This window comes from Chiroxiphia lanceolata, chromosome Z (assembly GCF_009829145.1).
Source record: "Chiroxiphia lanceolata isolate bChiLan1 chromosome Z, bChiLan1.pri, whole genome shotgun sequence".
In the NCBI taxonomy this organism is placed as follows: Eukaryota; Metazoa; Chordata; class Aves; order Passeriformes; family Pipridae; genus Chiroxiphia; species Chiroxiphia lanceolata.
Genome location: NC_045671.1, coordinates 37,937,441 through 37,949,440, shown reverse-complemented (window position 1 = coordinate 37,949,440; position 12,000 = coordinate 37,937,441). Strand labels below are relative to the sequence as shown.

General features: G+C 39.8%; 1 long non-coding RNA gene across 2 annotated transcripts in view; it reads right to left on the bottom strand.

Annotated features, from left to right (window-relative positions):
• The window catches only part of LOC116780792, a 57,350-nt gene that overhangs the window by 17,821 nt on the left and 27,529 nt on the right, over positions 1 to 12,000 (bottom strand). Inside the window, exon 3 of one of the 2 annotated variants that reach the window (XR_004354625.1) lies at positions 1,257 to 1,692. The exons of the other annotated variant lie outside the window; for it this stretch is intronic. This is a non-coding gene — a long non-coding RNA (uncharacterized LOC116780792). Of the gene's footprint in view, positions 1 to 1,256; positions 1,693 to 12,000 lie in introns of those variants that run through there. 2 annotated transcript variants of the gene reach the window in all.

Below are 12,000 nucleotides of genomic sequence, written 5' to 3'. Positions count from 1 at the left end.
TTTGGCAGATATTGACCCAGTAAGTTTGAGGGCAAATTAAAGCTTTGACTTTCCTATCAACTATCTACTGCATATTGAAAGCATACTCAGCCTTGTCTATGCTTGTTAAAACATATTATTCCAAAGGTTCTAGAGTAACTTTTGGAGTCAATTTCATGGATCCTAGCTTCAGATCTTTTCAAGATCTTAAAGCATTCCAGGTTACCTTCATGGCCATTAAAAAGAAAGGAGGGGGAAAAAATCAGCTGTATCCTCTTCTTGCTAACAAACCAAAAATTTCTGCATAGTAGACAGCAAAAAAACCCCTGATCCTAACACAGTTGTGGGTTTTGAAGCAAAACTCTGTATTATGAAAATTAGGAAGGGAGGCAAGTGTGTAGTAGAAAAAGTGTCCATATATAAAAGAAACACATTAAAGCTAGCACTAGAAGGAGAAAGGGAGAGCTTGAGAAAAGTGCTAAGTTACTCATCTGCGGTGTTTCTTGGGTTCTAAGGTCTTGCATGTCTTAAAATCATCACATTTGGCAGTCAATCAAGACCAAGCTTGGCAGTCACTGTTACTAAAAGTCTGAAAGCAGGACACTTATCTGTTGTGTTTAGTTTTACATGCATGCCTTTCTCTTTCATCTTCCTCTCCTGCTTCATGTTTTTCCTATTCTCATTTAAATGTTCCAATTTTTAGAATGTTCTAATAATCCTTTGAAGCATTCAATTTCCTCTTTGCCAATCTAAGCCAAAACACAGGCTTAGATTTGACTGATGTTTGACCATGAGGATGTTTTGTATCTCTGTTTGCATGCACACACCCACCCCCACGTACATACAATGCAGGCGCACACACAGCACACTTTAAAAAAACACCAATCTGTTACAAATATGAAAGCAATCTTCAGCCCAAATTTTTCAGAAGCTCCTTCAGGGACTTACTCAAAGGTAATAGGAGGAATATTCCTTGTGTTTACATTTATTTAATGGAGAAACATCTAGATTGCTTTCAGAACACCATCCAGCAAAACATTGTGTGTCCCACTAGAAAACTGTTTTTTTTGAGAGCCGGTGATGATGAAAAGCTGTACTTCTTTTGCCATGCAAAGTGCAATTTAATGTGTACTCCCCTTAGGAGGTGACATGAAAAAACACCTAGTCTTCTGATCTAATGCCCAGAATATATTGCATTTATTTGCTTTATATATTTTAATGGAAAGAGTTCTTTTGAAAATGTGCATATTTAGACATAAAAGAACACAAATAATTTAAAATATTTATGTCATAAATGTCAATTCTTCATAAATGAAGCAGTGAAGCATATAGAGCAGGGGCAGGGAGACATTGTTAAGCAGGCACCCACTTTGTAAAGGTGTATTCCAGCAGCAAATATTTTAAAAAGTAAATCTATTATTTACATCATTGAAGGGATATTATCTTTTTGTGGGTGTTGGCCATTTCTTATCTCCTTTTGTTGGTTTCAAGGAAAATCCTGGTGCCATTATCATGGTCTCTTGGCAGTCTTGCAATGACCAACCACATGCTTCTCCAGTCCCCCATCTTAAGCAAGAGCTATGCAGTTTCCTCTTGAGCCTGCAGTGACCCAGGAGGATGAATGTTCAGAAGGGAAGAAAGGGTAGAGCCTGGAAAACCCTGTGAGAGTTTAATTCTTCTACAGTCTTTTTCCATGGTGTTTTCCTTTGCAGTCTGTTGGATAAATGAGAAAAAAAGTTGCAGAGCAATGGGGAGCTCATTTGTACAGAACAAAACCTTTTATGTAAAGATCTCCGTTTTTTTCTAAATGTCTACTAGAAACCTGCATGTTCTCTAGCAACTTGCTTGTTTCCATCTTGAGTAAAGCAGTGACAAATTTTGTAATGTTTCTGATTTCCAAAAGGCTCTCCTGCAGCACAATCAGTACATGACATGAGGCATTTTAACCCAATCAGTATGCTGCTCTTTTCCCAAAAAAAAGCCAGTAAGATACCCATGATTCTTTTTCTTCATGAAGAAGGAAGAAGATATAAGAGATATAAGAGATATAAGAAGAGAACACAAAAGGAGCACTTCTTCCAGATAGTCCATGATCAGTCCCTGATGAGTTTTCCTTACTTCTTTCTTCGGGAAGCCCCAGCTTGGCTATAGACAAAAAGAAATACACAGGGAAAGCTATGTATTCGGCTGAGTATAACACACCTGCACTCTCCCAGGAATGCATTTTAACTGTATTGCATTCTAATCCAAAAATTATTTGGTAGAAGCCTTACTAACAATTTTTTGTTTTGCATTTTGTATCTAGCTTTACAAATGATACAGGGAATAGTGAAGCCCAGTCTCCAGACTAAATGAAGAGGATCAGTAAACACATATATATCTCTTTCTTGATATCTGATTGAAGAATGGTCAGTCTTGTCCCCAGAAGTTCACAAAGATGTTACAGGATCCCAAGAGTGAACTTGACGCCCAGGCACAATATCATGTGTTTTCTGATCACTAGTCAAAATCTGAAAGCTATATATAGCTTTACAAGAATTGCATGTAGCTAAGAATATTTCTAAAATTTATAGCTCTAAAATTTATTCGAGCCTCATGTTGGGCGTGACTTGTCTTAAGTGCAAGACAAAGGCTTCCATTTAAAGACTATTTGCCATGCCCCATGAGGAACTGGACCAAGGTAGAAGACGCCATCCAGTACCTAAGAGAATTGGCATTGTTGGAAGTCATGCATGATGACTCTCCATGCGATCCTGTCACTGATGACCCAGAGAAATGTGTGCAATTAATATTTTCAAGACAAATCATTTTTGATTGTCCCTATACTCTCTGGAAATTACACTATAGTGGAAAAATTAAAAATTAATACAATTTTATATGTAGCATTGCATTCTACATGAGTGCACAGGAGAAAATTCAGCTTCCTAAGTGTGCTTTCTATGGATAGAAACAGAACAACCACTGCTTTAGAGCCATACCATCCTATATGATATGAAAATAGCAGAAATCACTTTTTGGCTCTGAAATTCTGTTTACTTTGTGAACCCAAGTAAATTTATCAGCAAGAGACAGAGTATAGGGAAAAAAAAGACTGGTATAAATCTGGAAAAAACTCTGTAGCAAAGGCTTCTTTCACATAAATAATATCACACAAATAAACTAAACCTGTGAAAAGATGTCACTAGCCCCATGCTATTCATCAGAGACAGGAGAGCTATTCTAAGCTGCTGACTTTCAAATAATAATGCCATTAATAAATATTTTCTTAATAAAACCTCAGTTAAGCAAATTTCTCAAAGTATACATTCACTAACAAATTCTATCAAATAGTTCTAACATTTAAATTAAGGATTTTATAATTACGAGGAGATTCCATGGGTGAAACAGATTTTTAGTTTATCCATTTAGTCCACCCCATTTGGGCTTAACAGGGTACTTCATAACATGGACACATTTTATGGGATTTGCACAGAGATTTGCTCTTCTTGTAGTACTTACTTTATATGTAGTAGTTACCATATAAAACATTTATTTTCTGAAATGAGAGGGTGTGGCATTTATCTGTGAAATTAAGAGTCTTGCTGGAGCTTTTTTTGGTATAATATTTGCTCCTTCTGTGTTGATTAATGGGTTAGTATGTTGGCATAAGGTATTGATCAATGCACAAGTGTGAGACCAAACCTGAGCTGTTGCTTGGGTTGTGCTGGATGAAATAAATTCCAACCATGCTTCAGTTATGATCCCTTTCTTCCTTCAAAGAACTATACAGCAGCCAAGTTTATCACAAGCTTGGAAAAAAAACCTGGATTTTACTGGCATATGAATCCTAGGAAACAGCAGGTCCTTGATTCTGTTCCCTGCATGTGAGTGTGCAGCTCTTCTCTCTAGGGACAGTAGGCTACAGTGTTTTCAATAATATAAGTAATTCAAGATAGGTTTCTTACTGTAGTTACTGGGCTGTCTCTTAACTGAGAAGAGCAGTTTTTCAGACAAAACCATGATAAACAAAAGAGTGAAGTAGAAATGCAATTCAAAGGCTTCTGACATAACTGATAAATGCTTTTTATATTCCTGTATTCTGTCAGGTATGATATTAAACATTCTCTAGTTGACACTGGCTACAGGAATTTCAGAAATGTAATAAACCCATAGTTTTGCAGTGAAATCACCCATGGTGTGAACAGAGTTTTGAAAAATGATGCATTTACCTGCTGTATGGAAAAGCCCAAACAGATCTGCTTTGTGGATTTTCGAATGCATAAAATACTTCTCCTGTTCTAATGTGTTTTTCTAAAAATCTGTCCATTTAAAATTCATTCAGGATGATACAAAATGCATTAGCTTCTGTGTGCTTGGGACTATGCATTTAAAATACATGTGCACATTTCTAAGAGAGCTTCAGAATACATTGCTGTTCTTTAGCCTGTTAAATTACAAAAATCAGTTTTTTACTGTCTTATTTTTTTTGCAGATGAATATCTCTATGACAAATAGTATAGGAAAACAATATATTACAGAATTCTTTAATTGCTTACCCTATTGTGAACATTTAGTTATCACTAGATTTCTTATGCAACTGCATGGAGTATCTCAAGTGTAGATACCTACATGTATCTTAGGAAAAGCAGTGTTACACACCTTGATAAGTTCATATTTATAAATTTAAAATGTCCAGGTACAAGGAGAATTAGTATTTTAGAGACAATTTGTGGGTTGCTTAAGGAATTTTTGTGTGGAAACATTGCCCAATAAGGAGAGTAAAAAAATATGTGCTTTCCAGCTAAATGTACCCAATAAACCGTAAATGACGCAAAACACATCTGGCTTCAGATTTTGCAATGCACTCCATAAATGAATTTTGATTAGTCACAGGTTTGCAAATCTACAAAGCAAAGTTGCATCCAGTGTCTCTGAACGTGGAACCTACTTGTGGTACTCTGCTGGAGACCCTGCAAAATTTGTATTTCACCAGCTTTGTGAACTCTTTTGTGGCTGTATCTGAACTGTACTTTGATTTTTGTCTTGCTCAACATAAAGCAAAAAACAAAATTCAAAGCTAAAAATTCTGTATAGGCAGAAGTAGGAGAAAATGACCATTTGAAAAATAATGGCTCCATAGTCAAATTTGCATAGGACTAGTCTTTTGTTTTTATTTGCTCTGCAATACATGAACAATTTGTATTTTGAAACTCAAGTGCAAACACTGGAATCAGGATTTAAAACGTGAGGTTTCAAAAACCTCTTGCATCCAAAAGCTGCTCAGATCTGTATCACTGTAACTAGCATTTTCATTTCATTTGTCATAAGGAAACAATCTCAATCCAGTACTTTGTTATTGCTCCAAGACTGTCAGAACATATTTCAGTCCATATCTGGACATATAGAGGTGATCTCAGTAGAGAGGGATAAAATATTGTGTGGTAAGAGGGCAGACATGAGAAAAGAGAAAGCAGGAAGAGAAGGGTGCTTGGAAGTAGGTCTTACTGTCAGTAAGCGAATATCCAGTCATTCCCTTCCTGATGCTCAGTAAATAGAGTAAATATTGTGTTCATCAGAGTCAGAACTTCAGCGTGACTTTCCTTTTGCTGAAAGAAAGAGAAGAAATTTGCCCATAATGATTTGTGAGCTTGAGTGCAACTGGAATAAATAAGCAGAGAAACTTTCTGGCATTCAGAGTCTCCCAAAAGAGATAGAAAGCTGCAGGAAGTATGGGAAACAGAGGACCAAAACCACCTTTGGTTTCTTCCTTTACCTCATCTATTCTGGTTTATGTCTCCGAATGATCTCGAAGAAATTATACGTGTAACCCATTTTGTGATGTTTCAAACATGTCCTAGATGTCAGCCCCCAGTACCAGAGGGAAGTCTGTTTATAGGGAAATGCGATAGCTGCAATTTATGGTCTGACAAAATCACTTTAATAACTGATTAGTAAGTTAGTGGGTTTCTGGTACTTTGCTTCTACTAACTGCTTTTCTGCCATCAATTGAGATGTCTCATTTTACGACTTTGAAGATGCTCAGAACAATGCGAGAAGGCAAATGGACTAAGAGCAGCCAATAGAGCTGGATTTTAATTTAAACAAGTACAAATACAATTACTATATATCCTTGCTAGAAATTTACCTTTCAAACTATGAAAATCACCACTAAACTATCATGTTCTTTCTAGTGTTTGGGCACATTAAAAAGTTCTTGGTTTTTATAAATGACAGCTCCTTTCACAACTGGAAAACATCTGTCAGAGAAGTTTGGTCAAACCAATCAGGCACTTCCACAGTCTCTCACTGCACCAGTCAATATTATAATAAATAATAATAATAACAACAATAATAATAATAATAGCAAGAAGCAGCAGATGTTGAGCTCCTATCTTTGGGTTTGCACCAACAATCAAATGAGAAGATCCAGTCGCAACATGTTTGGGGAGGCTGCAATTATTTTGCAGTCTTGCTGCATACCCAAGGCCATAAACTCATCTCCACCCGAAATACTCTGTGCCACAGGTTTTAAGTGACAAAGAAGGGAGTTTGGGTTGGAAAACAAGGACAGGGCTCAGATCTGAAACAGTGGAAGTAGTGGGGTGAAAGAGACAACTGAAGAGTAAAAAGGAGGGGCAGGACTTTTCATGTGGGATGGCACTGTGTGGCATAGATATGCAAGGGAGTATAAGCATGACAGCTGCATGATTACTGGTTTGTCAATGTCCACATAAGAGGTGAGAGACACACTGTGACTGCAGAGCACACACAGAGAAGAGCCAGTTGAGAGCTCAGCCCACACAGTTACTGTGGGCACCTCTAGCGCCATTTCAGCTTCATAGCCCAAGGTGTGACAAGGGTGTTGATCCTGTGCTGTGCAGGCAAGAGTGGACCAGAAAGCCTGGATGCCCCTGCCACAGGCCAACCGGGTCACAAGGCAAGGGACTCAGAGCCCACGAATCTGAGCAGATGTGCTCAGCAGTGGAGCAACCCTTCCTGAGAAGTTTCTTAGACAACCTGACTTTCTGACTGGGGAAACTGCATGGGCCTCATTACAAAGATTCTATTTGCTGTGTGGTAGTCGGGTCCAGGCTCGTACAAGGTAGGTGGGTGTTCTAGAAAATATCCAGTCTCATCTCCCTGAGAGAGTAAGGAAAGAGAGACATGCTGGGAGTTAAACTGAAAACATGCTGGGTCCCAGGGCTGCCAATGAATATGAGTAGATGTTGAATTATTTTTGTGCACAAAGCCTGTCTGGTGTGGCTTGTAATGAAGCATAAGAGTAGATGCGATGATATGTGTGTTTTGTCAGGACCCTTTGTTTGCTGTTGCCCCACAGTAGCTGCTAAGCAGGAGAGTCCTAGAAGATACTTACCTGTTTGCAGGCATTTTTCACACATTCCTGGATGCAGAATACAGATGTCTGCAGCACAGCTTGAACTATAATGAGTGCCTGACCACCCATGCAGGGACAAGGCAGACATCCTCATGTTTAAGAAAGTAAGTCCTACCATGAGAATGAAAAGCTTAGAAGGTCTCTCTGGATCATGTATTTGGAGACCAGAAAACCTCAATGAGTCCTAGTGAAATGCCGTAATCTGCCAACCAAAAGAACAAAGGATGGGCCTCAAAAGATTGCAGTGGACATGGCTCTACCCTGATTAAACTGGAGAAAACACTTGAATACCATGGTTATATAGAGACATAGTGAACTCTATTGTAATGTAGTCCTCAGAGTGGAAGTGTACTTGAGGTTCCAGTAGATCATTTTCTTCCCACATGTGGGTTGCCTGCAGCCACTCTGCATTCATAGGAAGGTTTGACTGGATCTCCGGAGAAGTGCCTAGAGGCTAAACTCTGGTTCTAGTGGAAGATTTTGTGATGAAAACCCAGAACTGAAAATGAAGAAATTGCATGCTGCCAGAAGCATGCTGGACTGTGAGCTTAAGCAGTCTGCTTAACATTTCAAATAAATTTTTCAAAACTGGAATAACTTCACTCCTCTGTCTCTAAGAGTGGCATGAGGGGGAATTGGATTGCAGAGATGCAGGAGATTGAAAGAACGTGCAGACTCTTCTGCTCCACCATCACAAAACCAAAGATAGGCTTACTTTTGTTATGGTGTCACGTAAGAAATAAGCAATTAGCATTACTGCAGTTCAGAGGCTGAACCACGTCCCTGCCTCAACACTTTCATTTTCCTGGGATGAAAAATTTTCTGGGGCTGGGTTGTCTTGTCCAGACAGGCTGAGGAGAAGCCTTGTACAGCCATCTTATCCCATGAGACAATGGAGGGAAATTTGAGGTTTTAGCTTTCTGTGAAGTGTTTGTCACCCACAGGCAGAGGGATCTCATATCTTGCCTGGGCAAACTACCTATAATGCTTGGCTTTTCTGATTTAACTCCTCAAAGAAGTCCTGTTTCTGGAGAGTAGCAAATGTGCCTTCAAAGTTGTGGAATCTAGCATGAGTACATCAGTACACTTGTCATGAATTCTTCACCTTTCCCTGCTTCACAGTAATTTTTCATCCATTTTGGATCCTTTGCATAAAGCAATCATCTCTTCAAGGGCTTAACACTAGTATTGAAAAGAAGGTGATGAAATATTTGTTCTCCCAAGGAGAACAAATAACAGAACAGTCTAGAAATGTGATCATCTCTGTTATTTCATTCACCCAGACTACCCAGACTTGCCATTATCTTTTCTCCAGTTTTACTGTGGATGAAATATTTCCTCTAATTCAGCAGCCAATATCTTGCTAGATAAGAACTATCCAGCTACACAAAGGGAGACATATTCTTGGTCCTCACCTGTCTTTGTGCAATAAATAAAAAAATAAAAAAATAGATGTGATGTTGTTTATAAAGAAGCCTGTTGGCATTTGCCAATTCAAAGCACAGAACTCAATTTGAAAAATGGAACAGGCAGAAGATTAATTAAAACTTTTAAAAAAGGGTTATTAGCTTCCATACATATTTCTCATTGCTTGGTGGTATGATTTCTTACAGTTGAAAGACATAAACATGGTAGGCTCCTTTCATCAAAGTAATAATTTGCTTTTTCTTTTTCAGCAAAATTCTTAATCAGATAAATAATTTTAAACCAAGTCCTACAGAAGTCAATGAGAGCTACATCCAAAGTTAATCACACGCTGGCTTATTTTGGGAAATGGTCCTAGTGAAGCTCAAGGATAAGAGCAGATTTCATATGCTAGCAGCTATCTGGATCACCATGGTGGTGATGGTGAGAGAGAAAAAGCATTCACAGCTGTGTCATTGTTTGTGTTGTGTTGCAAACAGAAAGGCGATTAAAAACTTAGAAAAGACAGAACTAAAGGCTGACCTTGCCTAACATCCTGTCTACAGCAGTGTCCAATGCCAGATGTTAAAGAAAGAGCTGTATTTCCCTTGAATAGTTTCCTAATATCTGATGACAAGCAGTTCAGTAATTTCCTGGGCCTTCATAAGCAGTAGGCCCCATCAGATTTTTGTCTTCTGAATTTGTGCGATTTTTTCTTGAAACTCTGCATACTTAGCATGCACACTGCCCTGATGCCCCCACTGTGGAGCACCCTAGCTTAACTGCACACTCAGTGCAGAGGTATTTCATGTTTTGTTTTCCACACTCATCTCATTTGATGTCCCCTGATTCCTGCAACAGAGGAAATGGTGCAGGAATTATTTTTTTTTCCCGTTTTCCCTATTATTTTTTCCCATTGGACTGATTACCTCATTAGGAACTACTAACAACAACCTCAGTAGTCTTTCCCATAGAGCTCTGGTCTATTTAACTGTTCTTTGAACAAAAGCATTTGATCACTCTTGGTGTTTTTCTCTTTGCCTCTTCCATTTCTTCTGTGTCCTTGAGAGACTACACTGTACTGAAGGTATTGGAGAATAAAGGTTATACCTTGAGACTCCTAAAATCCAATTCCTGAGTCCAAGCCCCCCTCTCACATCTCACCCCAGTGTGAGATGGGTTTTCCAGACACAAGACGATACTCAATATCGGGGGAAGGGAATTATATTACAATCACTGTACAAATAAATATTACAATACATCATATACATAATCTTAACTATCTCTCCTATGATAAATCAGTATTTACAAGGCATCAATCTCTTCTCCCTCCAAAAAAAGTCCAGAAGGGAAAAGGAAAGATCCTTTCTACTCTCAGGGCAGCAGCCTCTCTTCTTCCATGCAGCAGCTGTAGCTGCACTGTTGTAGCTGGATCTCCTTCCATTACACACAAGGGGGTCTCCTCTCCCCCCTCTCTTCCGTGGGCTGCAATATCAGGGAGAAGCTTGCGTCACCACGTCATATCACAAAGCGCAGAGGGTCTTCGTGACAGTCCCTTTCCTCAGGGGGTTTACCCCTGAGTTGGAACGTCTCGGGCAGCTTTCAGTTGAAAGCCTTTGCCTCAAGAGTTCTATCAGAGCTCCTGTGCTCTGTCTCAGCTGCTAGCTTGGCAGTAGCAGCAAGGGGGCCAAGGTTACCCGCTCTGCATTCCATCTGGCTGTCCCAGTCCAGCTCCGGGAAGTCTTGAGCTTCTTAGCTCCTCTCTCTGGTGCATACTGCACTCCAAGACTTCTCTCAAATAGGAGTCCATCTCCTCCTCCTCTCTAGGAGGTCTCAGAGGGGTTTGGGGAGTTTGGCTCAGTTCTTACCCCAAAACTCTGTCTCTGTAGAGCTTAGTTCTCTCTCTGCTGCTGGCTCTCTCTCTCCTTGCAAGAGTTCTCTCTGTGTTGCTGCATGCCATCTCTGCTGCTCCTCCTTATCTCTTCTGGCTCTCTGCCACTGTTCTCCGGTCAGTGCTGTTTCTGCCGCTGCTCCTTCTGCCCACCCATGGTGGAGAAAACTCCCAGCTTCTCAGTTACAGACCTCAGTCCAGTTTAACACTGTTTCCGAGTTTCTATGACCCCAGCCGGGGGCTGGGAGGCCATGGCCCCCCAGATAGGCTCCTGCCCCTTCTCCTCATGGCTCTACAAGATGTCCACTTCTCTCTTCAACAACTACAACAACCTTCTTTTCTGATCTGGTTTGTATTTTGCAGGAGCGCTGGTTGGCTCAACCCCAAGGGACACCACCCCCTCGGGGGTTACCATTTTTTTAACTTCAGGGGGAAAACGTTTTTTCCCCCACCGCAAGGTTATACCATTGCATTTTCTACTCTGATATTTTTTTCTCTCTCAAATAATTCCAAGCACTCAAATTGCCATTCTGACCCACATAGACCAATGGCTGGTTTTTTTTTCTGTGAAAACCAAGATCCTATTACCGTATAGAAACAGCCCCACTGGAGCTTCTCATAGTGTAAGTACAGCTGAAATTTTGTCTCTGACATGCACCAGTTTACAGTTGTCTACACGGAATTTCACTGGCCATTTTCTTGCTTAATGTCTTAATGCTGTGAAGCCTTTCTGTAGTTCTTTTTCATTGGGCTTTATCTTTACCTCCTTAGATAGAATCTTAGATAGAAACTTAGATAGAATCAGCAGATTCTAATATCCCTTTTCCAAATCTGAAATCCTTATGACCAACTTCCACTATGAAAAACGATTATTAGTTCCTGACATCTGATTTTATAATTTCTTTTAGTCTATGCAAGGTTTGTGCTTCATATCCTAAGTCTGATTAACTTCATGAAGAACCTGAGGGGACAATGCTGCTACCTGATGCCAAAACAAGAGCTGTGCATCCTTCTTGACTCACTGCCAGGAAGCAACAGCAGTACCTGAAAATCCTCTTGGTAACTCAGGTTTGGCCCCAGTTATCAGGACTCCATTAACAGTCTCACAGACATTGCAGTTTTGTATCTCTTTTTTCAGTGAAATGAAGGGAGATGTACTGATGAAAAATATTCTCTTCAGTCTCAGATGGAGTGGAACATGCAGCAAATCCAGCAGGTTTAGCCAGGCACATTCCTCATCCTGCAAGGTTTCTCATTTGGATCTTTTCTCAGCTTATTGTAGACCTCTTAGCCCTCCCTGTTATCTGCCAGCCAAATTCCTGAGGTATCTCTTATCATCCACACTCCCCTT